Source organism: Asparagus officinalis, chromosome 1, assembly GCF_001876935.1.
Source record: "Asparagus officinalis chromosome 1, Aspof.V1, whole genome shotgun sequence".
NCBI lineage: Eukaryota > Viridiplantae > Streptophyta > Magnoliopsida > Asparagales > Asparagaceae > Asparagus > Asparagus officinalis.
The window spans coordinates 116,656,958-116,678,998 of NC_033794.1; positions in this window are offsets into that span (position 1 = coordinate 116,656,958).

Consider the following 22,041-nt stretch of genomic DNA (forward strand, 5'->3'; position numbering starts at 1 on the left):
GGAGGGAGGTGGGAGAAGAGGAGGGAGGCAGAGCTGGGAGGGAGGCGGGGAGGGAGCTGAGGAGGCCGGAGGAGGAGAGGAGTGAGGAGGGAGGGTAGGTGGAGGCGGGCTGAGGGGACGGAGGAGGAGGTGTATGAGAGAGGTGGGGAGGGAGGGAGGCGGAGCTGAGAGGGAGGCATGGAGGGGCTGGGAGAGGACCGGAGGAGGAGGAGGGAGATGTAGGGGAGGGTAAATCAAGATTTTGGAGGAGATACATTGGAACTTGGGGAGAGAGGTCTGGACACAAAATTTTCAAATTATAGGGGCTGCAACACATTAGGGAAGTTTGTTGGGGGTGGGGGGTGGGGGCATTGAAACTTGAATTTTGAGGCCTTTAAGCAATTTTTCCAAAAGTTAAAGTAAATGTATTTCATTAAATTCACACTAATACTTATTTTTAGGGAAATAATTGTGGCCTCCTTTTTTTTAATTCAATCCGAACATACGCCCGAAGGTGTGATACAAATAGCAGAAAAAAAAATACTTGATAGACCTAGATGGAGCCAATGACCACAACGCTCGGAAGATGCAGCAGCTGCAGCGATAGAATGAGCAGCCAAATGTTAAGGGATCTATTAAACATGGTGCTTATATTAAGCTTGATGAAGACCAAGTTGGATAACATAATTATAATTTTAGCCGGATTGGTCCGCACAATCAGCCCATCTTTCCAGTGGATCATATTTTGGGCGAAGTACTTGGTTGAATAAGCCCAACTAACTATTTCCTAATTTATTTGTTTATGTTGTAATATATTAAAGAAATCAAACAAGAGACAAAAGACAAGAGAAATAGAGAAATTATAATTTTATTCATCCTCATTCTTTTTCCATACATCATCCAATTTATAGATATATTGTGGAAAATAAAAGGACATTTGGATATATAAAAAGTCACTAATTAATATTCCACATTCAATGTAATGTCCACATTCATTTTGTCTTTTAGGTTTCCACAAAATGACTTTTAGATTTCAACACTCCCCCTTGGACATTACTTTGAGATGTCAATGCCTCGTTAAAAACCTCGCTGGAAAACCCAGTGGGAAAAAACCAGTCGAGGAAAAGAGTACATGACATACATACATTATTTCAGTTACATCAGTTGTCTCATTAAAAACCTTTCGCTAAGAAAAACCATGTAGGACAAAACCTTAGCAAAGGAAAAAAGAGGACAACTATAGATCTTCGGGATCCAAACTTGTGCTACATTAGCTACCTTGTTAAAAACCTTTGGCTAAGAAAAAACCCAATGGGACAAAAACTTAGCTAAGGGAAAAAGAGTACAACTACCGCCTTCAGGGCTTAATATTCAGGATTATTCTGAAAAATAATTTTGCTCCCCCTCAAGACAACAAACATTCAAGTCTATGCATATTATGGTGGCCAAGCATAATACCATAAAATCAAAAGTAGATGTATTAAGGGATTTGGTGATCAAATCTTCTAGATTGTCACTACATAGAGCGAACTTATTGTTATTTTCAAGTGCAAGTGAATAAAAATTTTCCACATCTTATTTATGCAACACAAGTTACATTGTCCTTAGAAAGGACATCGGGGGAAATCTCCTCGTTTAATATGTCACACGATCATCAAATGTGTTTTATCAGTGATTTTAACCATACACATTCTCATGGGAGACGTATAGAGGAACAATCTCTGAGTGGTTTCAAGTATTAACCATTGTCTGCTTAATAGACCTCCAAGAAACAACGGTACCACTACAGAGAAAAACATGACCAGTCAGAGATTTGGCAATACGGGGATCTGTCATATAGCCAACATTTGAATATAGCCCACCAATATCATACTTTGATCGATTTCTTTTATAGAATAAACAAAGATCTCTTGAAGATACCAGAGGATATATTTAACATTATTTTAATATCTCCTTTCAGGAGATGCACTAATTCTTGCTAGCAAGTATAACACAAATACAATATCAGGCATGGTACAAAGAAGTGCTTCAATAGAGCGCTCAAATACGGGACTTCAGGTCCTAAAATATCCTCATTATCTTCTTTAGGTTTGTATGGGTCTTTATCCACTTCAAGGGATCTAACAACCATTGGTGTGCTAAGTTCATGAGATTTATTCATTAAAAATCTCTTCATGACCTTCTTCAGGTAGGTTGACTGGTATACCAATATTTCTTTAGAAACATGCTCGATCTGCAGGTCGAGACAAAATTTAATTTTTCCCAAGTCTTTTATTTCAAACTCCGTCTTTAGGCATGAATTAGCTTCTGTAAGCTTCTTGTGCGTTCCAATAATATTTATATCATCAACATAGATTGAGATGAACAGAAGCCATTTTCAGATTTCTCTATAAACACACAAGGGTAGATATCATTATTTGCATATCTCCTCTTCAGGAGGAACTCACTCAGTCGGTTATACCACATTCTACCCAACTGTTTCAAGTCGTATAATGACCTTTATAATTTAATGCTATACATGTTGCGATTCTTGTTTTCTCTTAATTCAGGAATTTTAAGTCCATCAGGGACTTTCATATAAAAATATTAGCGTCTAATGACACATATAAAAATGTGGTCATGACGTACATATACTGCATATATAAATTAATAGTTTCTGCCATATTAACTTGCGGAACGTAATATAATCACTAATAGGAGAATATTTTACATCTAAATCGATGATGTCAATGCCTCGTTAAAAACCTCGCAGGAAAACCCAGTGGGAAAAAAACCAGTCGAGGAAAAGAGTACATGACATACATACATTATTTCAGTTACATCAGTTGTCTCATTAAAAACCTTTCGCTAAGAAAAACCATGTAGGACAAAACTTAGCAAAGGAAAAAAGAGTACAACTATAGATCTTCGGGATCCAAAACTTGTGCTGCATTAGCTGCCTCGTTAAAAACCTTTGGCTAAGAAAAAACCCAATGGGACAAAAACTTAGCTAAGGGAAAAAGAGTACAGCTACCGCCTTCAGGGCTTAATCTTCAGGATTATTCTGAAAAATAATTTTTGCTCCCCCTCAAGACAACAAACATTTAAGTCTATGCATACCGTGGTGGCCAAGCACGATACCATAAAATTAAAAGTTGATGTATTAAGGGATTTGGTGATCAAATCTTCTAGATTGTCACGACTTAGAGCGAACTTATCTATGTTAATTTCATTATTATTTTCGAGTGCAAGTGGATAAAAATTTTCCACATCTCATTTATGCAACACAAGTTACATTATCCTTAGAAAGGACATCGGGGGTCATATCCTCGTTTAATATGCCACACGATCATCGAATGTGTTTTATCAGCGATTTTAACCATACACATTCTCGTGGGAGACGTATAGAGGAACAATCTCTGAGTGGTTTCAAGTATTAACCATTGTCTGCTTAATAAACCTCCAAAAAAAATAAATGGTACCACTACAGAGAATAACATGACCAGTCAGAGATTTGACAATATGGGGATCAGTCATATAATCAACATCAGAATATAGCCCACCAATGTCATACTTTGATAAACAAATATCTCTTGTACTTTGAAGATATCAGAGGATATATTTAATGTTATTTCAATGTCTCCTTCCAGGAGATGCACTAATTCTTGCTAGCAAGTATAACACAAATACAATATCAGGCATGGTACAAAGAAGTGCTTCAATAGAGCGCTCAAATACGGGACTTCAGGTCCTAAAATATCCTCATTATCTTCTTTAGGTTTGTATGGGTCTTTATCCACTTCAAGGGATCTAACAACCATTGGTGTGCTAAGTTCATGAGATTTATTCATTTAAAATCTCTTCATGACCTTCTTCAGGTAGGTTGACTGGTATACCAATATTTCTTTAGGAACATGCTTGATCTGCAGGTCGAGACAAAATTTAATTTTTCCCAAGTCTTTTATTTCAAACTCCGTCTTTAGGCATGAACTAGCTTCTGTAAGCTCCTTGTGCGTTCCAATAATATTTATATCATCAACATAGATTGAGATGAACAGAAGCCATTTTCAGATTTCTTTATAAACACACAAGGGTAGATATCATTATTTGCATATCTCCTCTTCAGGAGGAATTTATTCAGTCGGCGGTTATACCACATTCTACCTGACTGTTTCAAGTCGTATAACGACCTTTGCAATTTAATGCTATACATGTTGCGATTCCCATTTTCTCTCAATTCAGGGATTTTAAGTCCATCAGGGACTTTCATATAGATATTAGCGTCTAGTGACCCATATAAATATGCGGTCACAACATCCATCAACTGCATATATAAATTCATAGTTTCTGCCATATGTATTAACTTGTGGAACATAATATAATCAACAATAGGTGAATATTTTGCATCTAAATCGATGTCGGGTTTCTGCGTGAACCCATTGAGCTATGAATCTCGCTTTATATCTTACCACCTTACAATTCTCATTTATTTTTCTTATGAAGACCTATTTATATCCTGCAAGGATATATGAACTACATGTTCAAAATACTTTAGCGAGTTCAGCTCAGTCTCAATTGCCACTTTCCATCTCACCTAGTCCGAGTGCTTCAAGCACTCTGCTACCGACTTAGGTTCTGGATCCAGATTAATTTCAGAGATAGTAAGAGCAACTGTAGAGGCAACTATATTGTCGACAACTTTTATATTTCTATTATATATTTCTCATTTTTCACAAATTCGTGGTCACTTTAAAGCTTATTTTATTTTAACCAAATCCTCAACATTTCCCTTAACGTTTGGATTTGGACGTTCCGCATCTCTAATATTATTATTATCAAGTGCACGTGCAATTTACTGGAGATTTCGTCTTCAGGACAAGCCTCTTCCGAAGGTTATGGGAGTGACTGTCTTTCTATAATAGATTTAGTGTACCGCGGACTTTTATCTTTTACACTAACATGTTTCATATGCTTCTGGCGTACCAAATCATCAGTTGATATACTCAAGATGAATATGGGGCTTAGTCACTCCTATCTTTGGCAGATAATTTTATACTGAACTTCTAGTTCAGCTTACTAGTACATGGATCTAAAAATAAAGATTCTTTTCATTTTATGAAATTTCTCGACATTCTTTTATATTTTGGGCGCTAATCTCCCCCTAATGTCGAGAATTGATCTTCATTGAAAATACAGTCAGCGTACCAATTATAAATTGATCCCCTAACATGGGCCATAGGTACTAAATTATTGACGGAGTTTCATAAATAATGTATGTACCTTATCTTTGCTACGGCCCAATAGAGGTACGCTAGGGTGGTGATATAGAAATATGGACTGCAAATAAAGAATACGCAGATGGGAAATGTTTCGATTATTCACCACGTATTAGATGAAGGAGAAAAATTGTGATATGCAGTAGGTCGGATTTGGTTTGAATGCCCCCATTTAATTTAAGGAAATCCGACAAATCATATTATGCCCAAGATGACCCAATCGCTCATGCCAGAATTTAAAAGAATTTGGGTCCCTAAATCTTAAACGCATCGCAACATGATGTATTTTAGGTCAGACAAATTCTAAAGTATACACATACGAATAAAAACCATATAGGTTCACAAGAGTTTAAAGCAAACTCAAGTTAAATCAAAATTGTCTGACAAATGCATATAATCCAAATATAGAAAAAAAATAGTTTATTACCTTGACCACCTCGATAAGATCCACTTCAATGTCCACTAACTCCCCTCGTCCAAGCTTATGAGTATTAGTTTGAATTATGACATGTGCTTCAGGCACTACGACTGAACCAATTAAACTTGCATTATGGTTTCTCACAACAGCTGGTTGTGTTTTTAACAACTACTAATGCAAGGATTAGTTTATTTTTAGTCTTGTACTACTGCAAGAGTACAAGGTTACTTGTTGAATTGCATTCAATCAAGGATTTAAAATCCAAAAAAAATGGCTACAGGATACGATCTCCTACTATGTTCATAGCTCCCCCTTGTCCACACATATAAGTAATTTTCTGAATTGTAGCATGTGCTACAAACACAACTCGTAAGCCAACTAGTCTGACATTGTGATTTCTAATCATCAATTGGTTGTGGTAGGCGTCAAAAAATACTAATAGATATCCCAGACATAGAGAAAATCACTCAAAGGGACCTCATACTGCTTTAAGAAAATCAAAGCAGGTATGAACTGTCTCGCCAGCGAGACAGGCTTTGCTGTCTCGCCAGCGAGACAGTGTTTGCTGTCTCGCCAGCGAGACAGGCTTTGCTGTCTCGCCAGCGAGACAGGCTTTGCAAATTGTGATATGTAGTTGGTCGGATTTGGTTTGAATGCCCCATTTAATTTAAGGAAATCCGACAAATCATATTATGCCCAAGATGACCCAATCGCTCATGCCAGAATTTAAACGAATTTGGGTCACTAAATCTTAAACATATCGCAACATGATGTATTTTAGGTCAGACAAATTCTAAATTATACACATATGAATAAAAGCCACATAGGATCTCATGAGTTTAAAGCAAACTCAAGATAAATTAAAATTGTCTGACAAATACATATAATTCAAATATAGAAAAACTAAATAGTTTACCTTGACCACCTCGATAAAATCCACTTCAATGTCCAATACCTTCCCTCGTCCAAGTTTATGAGTATTAGTTTGAATTATGACATGTGCTTCAGGCACTACGAGTGAACCAATTAAACTTGCATTATGGTTTCTCACAACAGCTGGTTGTGTTTTTAACAACTACTAATGCAAGGATTAGTTCATAATGCTTAATATAATTTTTAGTCTTGTACTACTGCAAGAGTACAGGGTTATTATGTTCATAGTCTCCCCCTTATCCACGCGTATAAGTAATTTTCTGAATTATAGCACAACTCGTAAGCCAACTAATCTAACATTGTGATTTCTAATCATCAATTGTTTGTGCTTCTCTGCGACTACTAATGTAGATATCAATTCAGAATGCTAAGTGTAATTCTTAGTCATGTACTGCTGCTGGAGTACAATATTATTTGCATGGAATGGGGGAAAAAACTTTTTGATCAATTTTATCACTGTCTGTAATGTTCTGCTTACAGAGTTTCAGCTGCTAAATAATATGGTACAGAGCTGAATCATATTTAGTCATGTATTTGAAATCCAAAAAGTTCTAATTTACTCTGCCAGTTGCACTTGAGGAAAGATTATTGGCTTTCATAGATCAAAGCGATCCTTCAGGGAATGCCCAGAAAAAGTGAATACTTTTTCAGTGAGGCATCAATTTTTCACGTCTTAATTGATAGAGAGAAAATTTAAAGTGTTTGCCTTCTGGGCAAAGATACTTAAAGAATCAAAAAATATAATCATGCAAAAATCACAATGCACTAATCATATATTATAGTAAAATGAACGTTCGAGGCCAAAGACAAGTAATAATTACTATCATATATCACAGTGCACTAATCATGGGGACTAAATATTAGTGCATGAGTAATTAGAAATATTCACATTGTAATAAGATCACACATAATCACCAAAATCATCAAGCTCCTTTTTCTAAGGATTTTCATAAAGGTTATCTTTCAAATGTTTGCTTCTGGCAAACTAGTCTGATATTAAAATTCACTCAAAATTTTTAATGCTCGGACGATCAATGACCATCACAAACTCAAGCAAGTAGAAATTAAACAAAAGTATAACCAATTTGTGCTATCCTTTCTTCTAAACTCAAGGTTGCCAGATTCAAAACACCGCCAAGTAGAAATTAAACAAAAGTATAACCAATTTGTGCTATCCTTTCTTCTAAACTCAAGGTTGCCAGATTCAAAACACCGCCAAAACAATTTTGGATAGAAACTAACATTGCATAATTTCAGTAGAGAAGGAGAATCAGTGCAATTAGCAACAAATTGATATATTATGACAATTTTTCATAATTGATGTTCTATCTTTTCATACTCTAGACTCACACATCGGTATCAAGATTTTTTTTTTAAATCCGGTTAAATTCATGGTCAGTAGGATTAGAACTTGAGCTACTCTGATACCATCTTAATTAAATGACCTCACCACTACAGCAAAACTCGAAAGTTATTGTGAAGGTTGAGGGATATATTTTTGTACTCTAACAAATATCTCTTGTACTTGGGAGTAGTCATCATGAACACAAGTTTGGATCCCGAAGATCTATTGATGTATTAAGGGATTTGGCAAACATCATGAAACCATCTAATTAATTATTGCTTTCAGCAACCTTTTTCGCTCTCTTACCCTCTTACTTTAATTCAGGGACAATCACCGCCAGGAGAAAATTAGAACATAAGCAATATCAATCATAGAACTACTAAGTTGAACAAATACTATAAAATAGCCCGTCAAATATATCCAAAATTTTATATTTTCAACTTACCCAAGAAAGTAAGCTTCTTTACTATAAATTTATCCAATTGAGCAGTATCAAGTATTAATCTTTATTAGTTAGTGCTCTAGGATTTTTTTTTTATAGAACAACTAAGCAATTGCTATCATAGAACAACTGAGCAAGATAAATTTATAGTAAAGAAGCTTACTTTCTTGGGTAAGTTGAAAATATAAAATTTTGGATATATTTGACGGGCTATTTTATTGTATTTGTTCAACTTAGTAGTTCTATGATTGATATTGTTTATGTTCTAATTTTCTCCTGGCGGTGATTGTCCCCGTATAGTTAAATGTCTACTATGCTTGTTGTGCCTAATCCGAGGTGGATATATACCGAATTAGATGGTCTACTGCTACAACCTCTTGTAGCTGTTATCTTGGTCCTCAACTAATTTTTGTCAAATGAAAAGTATACGGGGAACAAGAATCTACTAATGTCGTGTACTCTTTTCCTCGACTAGTTTTTATCCCACTGGGTTTTTCTAGCGAGGTTTTTAATGAGGCGTTGACATCATGTTGTAATGTCAAAGGGGGAGTGTTGTAAATATAAATACAATGAATGTGGACATTACTAGAAGAAGACTCTTCACCTACTTGTGACTTTTAGTATTCTCTTCCACATCTATATAATGTAATCCATGGAAGACAAAATGTATTGAGGAGAAATGAAGATGAATAAAATGAGATGATCACTTTCTCCCTATCTCTTTTCTTGTATTCTTACTTTTGATATGTGATGTATGTAGATACAACAACGAGATTACAACACGTTATCAGCACGAAAGATCTAGTTAGCCGGTTCGTAATCGTCCGTTGGTGATAAGAGATATTTCGGTGTACACCTCTTACGAGGTAATAATTTCCACATGATACTTTCTTATTTTTCTTTTATTCTGATCAAGACATGAATCTCCAGTATGTCCATGACAACTGTTACTGTATTTTAAACAGAGCTTGAGGATCCTAAGCCTGAAGAAGTAATATTATCTTAAGCTTAAGTTTGATAATTATCTTTAATTTATGGCCGCACAGGGGCAGTAAATATTGTCAGGATCTAAACTTGAGGGAATTGTTTTAGTTAACCGATGTATTTATGCTGAGAGCATTTACTTTGGAGCAAGAAACTAAGTCCAGATCCTCTAGCTACAATATATCTTGATTTTGGGGGATGCCTACAATAAGTCACGTAGACTAATGTGACTGGTTTATCTCGGTGGCCCTCGTAGTTATAAAGATTTTTTTAATACAATTTAGATATATGATGTCATGCATGGAGTCCACTGCTGATTTGATTTTTGTATTATAAAAAGCTTCTATAGCTAAGGGTATAGAGGACAACTGTATGAGAGATGTTGTTCAAAAAATTTTAGAGGATAAATTGCAGCATAAAGTCATTAATATAGGAGTCTAAATTTTGATTTTAATTAAACATCATTAAAGGAAAATACACACATGTACACAGCTAGTTGCCACCAATAAGTTTCTTTATTATTTTGATGAATCCACGAGTTTGTATATAAATCATATGATGATATGTACCTCCTCTGTCACAGACATGTGGTATTGATATAATGTCTTAATCTTGCATGATGTACATGACTTTAGTCAATATACCCCTGCATACCGTAACTCATTTGAGAAAGAAATTTTTGAAGTTGATGTACATGACTTTAGTCAATATACCCCTGCATACCGTAACTCATTTGAGAAAGAAATTTTTGAAGTTGAGTTTATTATTCTTTATTATGCACCTGCAGTACATGAGTGCATTATGTTATAAAATTGGTTGGTATTAAACATTCTTTATTCTTTATTATGCACCTGCAGTACATGAGTGCATTATGTTATAAAATTGGTTGGTATTAAACATTCTTTTAATGCTTATTATAACAATTTTTTTGAAAAAAAACTATCATCACAAAGAACGAATTTGTATTGTATCTCTTGATTAGTGTGCATTGTGATTTTTTGCACGATTATATCTCTTGATTCTTTAAGTATTTTTGCCCAGAAGGCAAACACTTTAAATTTTCTCTCTATTAATTAAGACGTGAAAAATTAATGCCTCACTGAAAAAGTATTCACTTTTTCTGGGCAATCCCTGAAGGATCGCTTTAATCTATGAAAGTCTATAATCTTCCCTCAAACGCAACTGGCAGACTGAATCAGAACTTTTAGGATTTTAAATACATGACTAAATATGATTCAGCTTTGTACCATATTATCTAGCTATTGAAACTCTGTAAGCAGAACATTACAGACAGTGACAAAATTGATCGAAAAGTTCTTTTCCCCGTTCCACACAAATACTCCAGCAGTAGTACATGACCAAAAATTGCACGTAGCATTCTGAATTAATATCTACATTAGTAGCCGTAGAGAAGCACAACCAATTTTTGATTAGAAATCACAATGTCAGAATAGTTGGCTTACGAGTTGTGCTTGTAGCACATGCTACAATTCAGAAAATTACTTATATGTGTGGACAAAGGGGGGCTATGAACATAGTAGGAGATTATATCCTGTAGCCATTTTTGAATTATAAATCCTCAATTGAATGCAATTCAACAAGTAACTTTGTACTCTTGCAGTAGTACAAGACTAAAAATGAACTAATCCTTGCATTAGTAGTTGTTAAAAACACAACCAGATGTTGTGAAAAACCGTAATGCAAGTTTAATTGGTTCACACATGGTGCCTGAAGCACATGATTCAAACTAATACTCATAAGCTTAGATGAGGGGAGTTAGTGGACATTTAAGTGGATCTTATCGAGGTAGTCAAGGTAAACTATTTGGTTTTTCTATATTTGGATTATATGCATTTGTCAGACAATTTTAATTTATCTTGAGTGTGCTTTAAATTCTTATGAATCTATGTAGTTTTTATTCATATGTGTATACTTTAGAATTTGTCTGACCTAAAATACACCATGTTGCGATTAGTTTGAGATTTAATGACCCAAATTCTTTTAAATTCTGGCATGAGCGATTGGGTCATCTTGGGCAAAATATGATTTGTCGGATTTTCTTAAATTAAATGGGGCATTCAAAACAAATCCGACCAACTGCATATCATAATTTCCCCCTTTATCTATTACATGGTAAAGAAGCAAAACATTTCCCATCTGCGTATTCTTTATTTGCAGTCCATGTTTCTATATCACCACCCTAGCGTACCTCTATGGAGCCTTAGCGAAGGTAAGGTACATATATTATTCATGAAACTCCGTCAATAATTTAGTACCTATGGCTCATATCAGAGGATATCAGGGGATCAATTTACAATTTGGTACGCTGACTGCATTTTTTTAATGAAGATCAATTCTCGACATTAGGGGGAGATTAGCGCCCAAAAATATGAAAGAATATCGAGAAATTTCATAAAATTAAAAGAATCTTCATTTTTAGATCCACGTACTAGTAGGCTGAACTAGAAGTTCAGTATAAATTTATCTGCCAAATAAAGGAGTGATTAAGCCCCATATTCATCTTGAATATATCGACTGATGATTTGGTACAACAGAAGCATACTGTGCCAGAAGCATATAAAACTTATTAGTGAAAAAGATAAAAGTCCACGGCACATCAAATCTAAGAAAGACAGTCACTCCCATAACCTCCGGAAGAGGCTTGTCCTGAAGACGAAATCTCCAGTAAATTGCACGTGCACTTGATAATCATAATATTGGAGATGCGGAACGTCCAAATCCAAACGTTAAGGGAAATGTCGAGGATTTGGTTAAAATAAAATAAGCTTTGAAGTGGCCACGAATTTGTGAAAAAGGAGAAATATATAATAGAAATATAAAAGTTGTCGACAACATAGTTGCCTCTACAGTTGCTCTTACTATCTCTGAAAATAATCTGGATCCAGAACCTAAGTCGGTAGCAGAGTGCTTGAAGCACTCGGACTAGGTGAGATGGAAAGTGGCAATTGAGACTGAGCTGAACTCGCTAAAGTATTTTGAACATGTAGTTCATATATCCCTGCAGGATATAAATGGGTCTTCATAAGAAAAATAAATGAGAATTGTAAGGTGGTAAGATATAAAGCGAGATTCATAGCTCAATGGGTTCACGCAGAGACCCGGCATCGATTTAGATGCAAAATATTCTCCTATTAGTGATTATATTATGTTCCGCAAGTTAATACATATGGCAGAAACTATGAATTTATATATGCAGTTGATGGATGTTGTGACCGCATATTTATATGGGTCACTAGACGCTAATATCTATATGAAAGTCCCTGATGGACTTAAAATCCCTGAATTGAGAAAAAATGGGAATCGCAACATGTATAGCATTAAATTGCAAAAGGTCGTTATACGACTTGAAACAGTCAGGTAGAATGTGGTTTAACCGACTGAATAAATTCCTCCTGAAGAGGAGATATGCAAATAATGATATCTACCCTTGTGTGTTTATAAAGAAATCTCAATCTATGTTGATGATATAAATATTATTGGAACGCACAAGGAGCTTACAGAAGCTAGCTCATGCCTAAAGACGGAGTTTGAAATAAAAGACTTGGGAAAAATCAAATTTTGTCTCGACCTGCAGATCGAGCATGTTCCTAAAGAAATATTGGTATACCAGTCAACCTACCTGAAGAAGGTCATGAAGAGATTTTAAAAGAATAAATCTCATGAACTTAGCACACCAATGGTTGTTAGATCCCTTGAAGTGGATAAAGACCCATACAAACCTAAAGAAGATAATGAGGATATTTTAGGACCTGAAGTCCCGTATTTGAGCGCTCTATTGAAGCACTTCTTTGTACCATGCCTGATATTGTATTTGTGTTATACTTGCTAGCAAGAATTAGTGCATCTCCTGGAAGGAGACATTGAAATAACATTAAATATATCCTCTGATATCTTCAAAGTACAAGAGATATTTGTTTATCAAAGTATGACATTGGTGGGCTATATTCTGATGTTGATTATATGACTGATCCCCATATTGTCAAATCTTTGACTGGTCATGTTTTTCTCTGTAGTGGTACCATTTATTTTTTGGAGGTTTATTAAGCAGACAATGGTTAATACTTGAAACCACTCAGAGATTGTTCCTCTATACGTCTCCCACGAGAATGTGTATGGTTAAAATCGCTGATAAAACACATTCGATGATCGTGTGGCATATTAAACGAGGATATGACCCCCGATGTCCTTTCTAAGGATAATGTAACTTGTGTTGCATAAATGAGATGTGGAAAATTTTTATCCACTTGCACTCGAAAATAATAATGAAATTAACATAGATAAGTTCGCTCTAAGTCGTGACAATCTAGAAGATTTGATCACCAAATCCCTTAATACATCAACTTTTAATTTTATGGTATCGTGCTTGGCCACCACGGTATGCATAGACTTAAATGTTTGTTGTCTTGAGGGGGAGCAAAATTATTTTTTAGAATAATCCTGAATATTAAGCCCTGAAGGCGGTAGTTGTACTCTTTTTCCCTTAGCTAAGTTTTTGTCCCATTGGGTTTTTTCTTAGCCAAAGGTTTTTAACGAGGCAGCTAATGCAGCACAAGTTTGGATCCCGAAGATCTATAGTTGTCCTCTTTTTTCCTTTGCTAAGGTTTTGTCCTACATGGTTTTTCTTAGCGAAAGGTTTTTAATGAGACAACTGATGTAACTGAAATAATGTATGTATGTCATGTACTCTTTTCCTCGACTGGTTTTTTCCCACTGGGTTTTCCAGCGAGGTTTTTAACGAGGCATTGACATCTCAAAGTAATGTCCAAGGGGGAGTGTTGAAATCTAAAAGTCATTTTGTGGAAACCTAAAAGACAAAATGAATGTGGACATTACATTGAATGTGGAATATTAATTAGTGACTTTTCATATATCCAAATGTCCTTTTATTTTCCACAATGTATCTATAAATTGGATGATGTATGGAAAAAGAAGGAGGATGAATAAAATTATAATTTCTCTATTTCTCTTGTCTTTTGTCTCTTGTTTGATTTCTTTAATATATTACAACACGTTATCAGCACGAGACATCTAGCTAGCCGTCATGCAGGTAATATTGTGTGCCAGAACTTCTTATACTCATTGTTTTTTACAAACAAGCAGTGCTTCTTATTGGTAATTGTCTCGATAAATTTTTGAGATAATTTTCGAGAACTAGCACATATATTCCTCTTTATATGTTATTATGGTCTTCTTCTACTACCAGTTCTCTGTTATAAATCAGTGAATTCTTATATGCATTTTACCTCAAATATGGCGCTGAAAACTATTATCTAGAGACAAGTTTTTTTTAATTGTAAAAATAAAAATATTTGCATCTTACCTTTTCCTAATATTATAAGAAAGTAATCATTCTAGTATAAAAGGTAATCGATTCACTCTTCAATTTTGTTTATGGCTTTACAAGTGGTTTTGAAACCGTAACATGTCGATTGAAAGTTTACCTCATCTGCAGCTTTTCTTCATTTAAGTATGTGCTTGAAGCCGTGAAATCCTGAGTAATTTTTTTTCTGAAATGAACTAATATTTGCTCATCAGACCTCTTGATCATAATCTAGCCTCATGACTATATTAGTGTCATGATGTCTATAAGATACGAGTACCATAACAAAGGGGCAATAGCATGTCTATACATTGTGAGGCTAGGACATTGAAGATAAATCTGATTGACTATCCAACTGATTTAGTAAATTGAATGATCTTAAACCTCAGATCTCAAAGGATCACAAAGCCCATTAAAATTGTCATTCATTCTTCAATTCTAGTATGTGTCTCTGTAGAAACCTTCTTTCAAGAGCTCACCTATCTGTTAACACAATTTTTCTCCTGTATAGAAGTTATTTTTTTTTGTGATCAGTCTTTAGAATATAGAAGTACCAGAAATATGCATAAGGTACTCCTGTCCCAATGCCCAAGTAGTCACTTTTGTTTCTAATGATAATGGTATTGGAGATAATAGCATTGATAGAAATTGTTGCTATTTTAAGGAATTTGTTCTCTCATATCTTATTTATAGAGAGCATAATGCAAGTTTTTCCATGGCTTTGAATTCGGTTCCATATTTTCATAATCCAAGTATCAAGTATACTACTTGTTCAAAAGAAAATGTACATATGCTAATAATGATTTTCAAACAGAAAAAGGTCTTTGCTAGCTAGCCTTTTCTTCATAGACATGTAATTATCTAGGGGATCCTTCTCTTTTATAGATCACAAATAATTAAATATGTGATTTTACTTGTACACATGGGGAGATTGTGCACATATAGTTTTTGCTTTCCTCCACAATAGACTTTTGAATTTCATATATCGGCCCGAATAAGTAAGAAAAATTATTATATGGTTTGTTTCTTATGCCTTATGAGCTACCCGGTGCATTATAATAAATCACAAGGTGATAAATGCTAGTTTTTTTTTCCTACTTGCATGCTGTACATGACTTTAGTCAATATACCCCTGCATACCGTAACTCATTTGAGAAAGAAATTTTTGAAGTTGAGTTTATTATTCTTTATTATGCACCTGCAGTACATGAGTGCATTATGTTATAAAATTGGTTGGTATTAAACATTCATTTAATGCTTATTATAACATTTTTTTTGAAAAAATTCTATCATCACAAAGAACGAATTTGTATTGTACAACTTGCTCAGTTGCTCAGTTGTTCTATCTTTTGTTCCCCGTATACTTTTCATTTCTTTAGTATATTATACTTTTTAAAGCAATGAAACAAAAGATAGACAAGAGACAAGAGAAGTAGAGAAATTGTCTCTTGTCTATCTTTTGTTTCATTGCTTTAGTATATCACAACACGTTATCAGCACGAATCTCTAACCATCTTGGGATCATTGAATCCATGACAAAGAAAACTTTCGGTGTATATTCTAAGAACGAATCGTATCTTTCGTGTAAGAATTTTCTGTTGTTTATGTTTCTTGTCTGTTTTGAATCTACTAGTTATTACTCAGTGCTCTTAAATACACATATGTATGCTTTTTATCTTGTCAAAATCACCTCTCTTATCATGCATCCCTGACTATGTTCTTGTTTTCCTGTTAATTCCACATGCTTTATTACCTTTTCTATCGCGCATTCTGTTGTATTGATCATAATAAAGTGCTCTCATTTAAATGATTCATGAAGATAACCTGTGCAGTCAATAATGGTCACTTTATAATTGACTTACCTTTGTTTGCATCTTTCCTTTATACTGAAAAGTAATGCTATTATCATATGAGGGTTGTGGATACTTCAGCATTTGCATTCTGTTATTTCACAAACTAACATTATCAATCTAGAATTTCCTCAGCTTGTTTACCTAACAGTTTGGGCTTCTGATGCCATCTGGATACCTTGTAGTGTTGCTTCATTTTCGTTGTGTTATATTGTGGCAAGTAATGAAGGATTACTCAATTGAGTAGCCCTACTGACAGACTGACATGTGAACCATTAAACTATTGTGGAAATATAGTAAAGATAGTATTTAATTATTTCGGCATATCAGTTTTCATTTTACCCACATGTTATCTACTACAAGAAAACCATCAAGTCATGGCTCTCGGCATGCGACAATATAAACTCACACTTGTTGTCTTAGCTTAAAGTCCATCGTTGGCCTTTTTTTTTAATTCCATTTTGAGAGTGACATCTAAGATTACCAATTTCGATTTTAGTAAATCACATTTTGCATATTGAATTCTGTCTAGGTAGTCTACATGCTTCCATGCTATCCTCATATGGTGATTCACCTAAGTTTGCTTAAAATCAGGAAGCTATTATTGATTTAAGAGTAACTTGCATATAACATGCATACCCTCTAGTAATGGTTTATATCACCCCTCAGCTCATTTATTAGCATTCGTTGGTTGTTTACGGGTAACCTGCTTTAAGCATATAACCTCTGCTGTATCTATGATGATTTGAAGTTCTTTGAGTTCTTGCTATAAGTTTAGTTTCCAATTATAGGGCATGTTTAAATTTTATCTCTATCAATTAAAGACGTGAAAAATTAAATTCTTCAGTGAAAAAAGTATTCACTTTTCTGAGCTATCCCTGAAGGATCGATTTGATCTATGGAAGCCAATAATTTGATCGAAAAGTTCTTTTCCCCATTCCACGCAAATAATATTGTACTCCAGCAGCAGTACATGACCAAGAATTGCACTTAGCATTCTGAATTGATATCTACATTAATAGTCGCAGAAAAGCATAACCAATTGATGATTAGAAATCACAATGTCAGACTAGTTGGCTTACGAGTTGTGTTTGTAGCACATGCTACAATTCAGAAAATTACTTATACGCGTGGACAAGGGGGAGGCTATGAACATAGTAGGAGATCTTATCCTGTAGCCATTTTTGGATTTTAAACCCTCGACTGAATACAATTCAACTAGTAACCTTGTACTCTTACAATAGTACAACTAAAAGCATTATGAACTAATCCTTGCATTAGTAGTTGTTAAAAACACAACCAGCTGTTGTGAGAAACCATAATGCAAGTTTAATTGGTTCAGTCGTACGTAGTGCCTGAAGCACATGTCATAATTCAAATTAATATTCATAAGCTCGGACGAGGGGGAGGTAGTAGATCTTATTGAGGTGGTCAAGGTAAATTATTTGGTTTTTCTATATTTGGATTATATGCATTTGTCAGACAATTTTAATTTATCTTGATTTTTTTTTAAACTCTTATAAACATATGTGGTTTTTATTCATATGTGTATATTTTAGAATTTGTCTGACCTAAAATACAACATGTTGCGATGAGTTTGAAATTTAGGGACCCAAATTCTTTTAAATTCTGGCATGAGCGATTGGGTCATCTTGGGCAAAATATGATTTGTCGGATTTCCTTAAATTAAATGGGGCATTCAAACCAAATCCGACCAACTGCATATCACAATTTCCCCCCTTTATCTAATACGTGGTGTAGAAGTGAAACATTTCCCATCTGCGTATTATTTATTTGCAGTCCATGTTTCTATATCACCACCATAGCGTACCTCTATGGGACCTCGGTGAAGGTACATACATTATTTATGAAACTCCGTCAATAATTTAGTATCTATGGCCCATGTTAGGGGATCAATTTATAATTTAGTACGCTGACTGCATTTTCATTGAAGATCAATTCTCGATATTAGGGGGAGATTAGTGCCCAAAATACAAAATAATGTCAAGAAATTCCATTGGTGAAAAAGATCTTCAATATTTATATCCACGTACTAGTCAAACTGAACCAGAAGTTCACATGATAATCTGCTAAGAAAAGAGTGACTAAGCCCCATATTCATGTTGAATATATCATTGATGATTTGGTATGCCAGAAGCATATTGTGCCAGAAGCATATAAAACATGTTAGTGTAAAAAATAAAAGTCCGCGGCAAACTAAATTATATATATAGAAAGACAGTCACTCCCATAACCTTCAGAAGAGGTTCATCCTGAAGATGGAATCTCCAGTAAATTGCACGTGCACTAGATAATCACAATACTGGAGATGCGGAACGGCCAAATCCAAACGTTAAGGGAAATGGCGAGGATTTGGTTGACATAAAATAAGAATTAAAGTGGCCACGAATTTGTGAAAAAGGAGAAATATATAATATAAATATAAAAGTTGTCGACAACATAGTTGCCTCTACAGTTGCTCTTACTATCTCCGAAAATAATCTGGATCCAGAACCTAAGTCGGTAGATATTATATCTAACAAATGGCTCAAAAACAGAGCTAACAGCTGATTCAAATGTAAGGCAAAAATCTTCCTTTTCATCCTTGTGGTTCTATAGTAAACGTGGACCTGTCACACTACAGAAATCGCGAGCATTGACAGTTAACCTTATACATATACATGTTGCTTCCTTCACATTTTTTGCACTAATGCTACTGTTTATGCTGTAGGTTTCCTCCCATTCGAAACGGTGGCTACTTACTAGAGGGCATAAGGATTTGCATATGCTAAATTCCCAAAGTGATAATTCAGTTATCATGGTGTGCCGTAAAATTTCTTTGCATCTGAAAACCTGTAGTGTTAAGCTGTACTTAATTTGTGCTTGCAAATGGAACTGAATCCAAGGGCCATGCTGTCATCAGGTATAATTCCCTCAAAGGTTCCAATGTCCATACCCCGTGTTGCTGGTCTTGTCCCTGGAAATCATACAGAAAGTTATGATATTGTTGTATGTTTATTTTTCCTTCAAAAAACAAGGCTGTTTGCTCGTGCATGCAGTTGTACTGATCGTAAGCAGTGTTGTGCGTGTCGGATTCCTCCGAGTAAGTGCAAAACCTTGGAGGCTAAGAGGGTGTTCGTTTTCATGCAAGTGGAAAACGAAAGTAAGATAAGTGACTTTGCTTTTAATGATTCGGTTGTGAAAATAAAATGAAAAAAAGGTTGTCACTTACAATTTAATGCATTTTAACTTCTCCTTAAATAATTGTAAATGACATGAAAGCGAAAAAAAGAGGGACAACTTTTATTAAACGATTTTAACTATATTACTAAATCCTATTTTGTCATATCATGTTCACATTCTACCCTCAATAGTAATTTAATCTTTCAATCAAACATTATATTTCCCCGTCACTTACATAGTGACATAAATATGAAGGTCGTTCGCTAAAAAAGAAAAGTAACTTTGAAGGATTATTATATAACCACATAGCTTGCAAAATATCATAAAAATCCCCTTAAGTTTTTTTTTTCAAATTTCTATGAGTTGTGGCAGGACATGTTGAACGTGGGGTTACCGGAATTGTAACAGAGTCTGCTAAGTTTTTACTTGGAATTTTTCATTTTTTCCCCTATCATTAAGGTCTGTTAAGCAGACCATGGTGACTACTTCTTCTAACCACTCAGAGATTATTGCTTTATATAAAACCTCACGAGAATGTGTATGATTAAGATCGTTGATACGACATATTTGTGGCTCATGTGGTCTAGCAAAAGATGATATTCCCCCTACTGTCCTTTATGAGGACAATGCAGCTTATGTTGCACAAATGAGCAGTGGATATGTAAAAGGAACCATGACAAAATATATTACGCCAAAATTCTTTTATCCACATGAGCTCCAAAAGAATGGCGAAATCACCATCGAAAAAGTTCGCTCAAGTGATAATCTTGCAGATTTGTTCACTAAATCTCTGCCTACATCAACTTATGAGAAATATGTTCACAATATGCATAGACTTGATAGACTATCTTCTTCAGGGGGAGCAAATTCTTAAAGAACAATCCTGAAGATTGGGCCCTGAAGGTCTACTATCATAATTTACCCCTTTTTCGCTAAGCTTTGTCCCACTGGGTTTTTCTTAGCATAGACTCAGAAGATTGTCATCATCAGGGGGAGCGAATTTTCAACGCAATCCCGAAGATTGTGCCTTGAAGGACTATAGTTGTACTCTTTTTTCCTTTTGCTAAGTTTTGTCCCACAGGGTTTTCTTAGCTAAAGGTTTTTAATGAGGCAACTAATGCAACACAAGTTTGGATCCCGAAGATCTATAGTTGTACTCTTTTTCCCTTTGCTAAGTTTTGTCCCACAAGGTTTTCTTAGCTAAAGGTTTTTAATGAGGCAACTAATGCAACACAAGTTTGGATCCCGAAGATCTATAGTTGTACTCTTTTTCCCTTTACTAAGTTTTATCCCACAGGGTTTTCTTAGTTAAATGTTTTTAATGAGGCAACTAATGCAACAAGGATCTACTAATGTCGTGTACTCTTTTCGTCGACTAGTTTTTATCCCACTGGGTTTTTCTAGCGAGGTTTTTAACAAGGCATTGACATCATGTAGTAATGTCCAAGGGGGAGTGTTGTAAATATAAATACAATGAATGTGGACATTAATAGAAAAAGACTCTTCACCTACTTGTGACTTTTAGTATTCTCTTTCACATCTATATAATGTAATCCATGGAAGACAAAATGTAGAGAGGAATGAGGAAGATGAATAAAATGAGAATTACTTTTCTCCCTATTTCTTCTCTTGTCTATTTACATTTACATTTCATGTTTGATTCTTACTTTTGATATGTGATGTATGTAGATACAACAACGAGATTACAACACGTTATCAGCACGAAACAAAAGAAGAGAAGTAGAGAAATTGCTTTATTATGGAAAAATTATTATAACAAATTCTTGTTTGATATACTAAAGAAATGAAACAAGAGATAGACAAGAGACAAGAGAAGAAGAGAAATTGTAATCATTTTTATTCATCATACTTTTTTCATACATGGTCCAATTTATAGATACATTGTGGAAAATAAAAGGACATTTGGATTAATGAAAAGTCACTAATTAATATTCCACATTCAATGTAATGTCCACATTCATTTTGTCTTTTAGGTTTCCACAAAATGACTTTTAGATTTCAACACTCCCCCTTGGACATTACTTTGAGATGTCAATGCCTCGTTAAAAACCTCGCAGGAAAACCCAGTGGGAAAAAAACCAGTCGAGGAAAAGAGTACATGACATACATACATTATTTCAGTTACATCAGTTGTCTCATTAAAAACCTTTCGCTAAGAAAAACCATGTAGGACAAAACCTTAGCAAAGGAAAAAAAAGAGTATAACTATAGATCTTCGGGATCCAAAACTTGTGCTGCATTAGCTGCCTCGTTAAAAACCTTTGGCTAAGAAAAACCCAATGGGACAAAA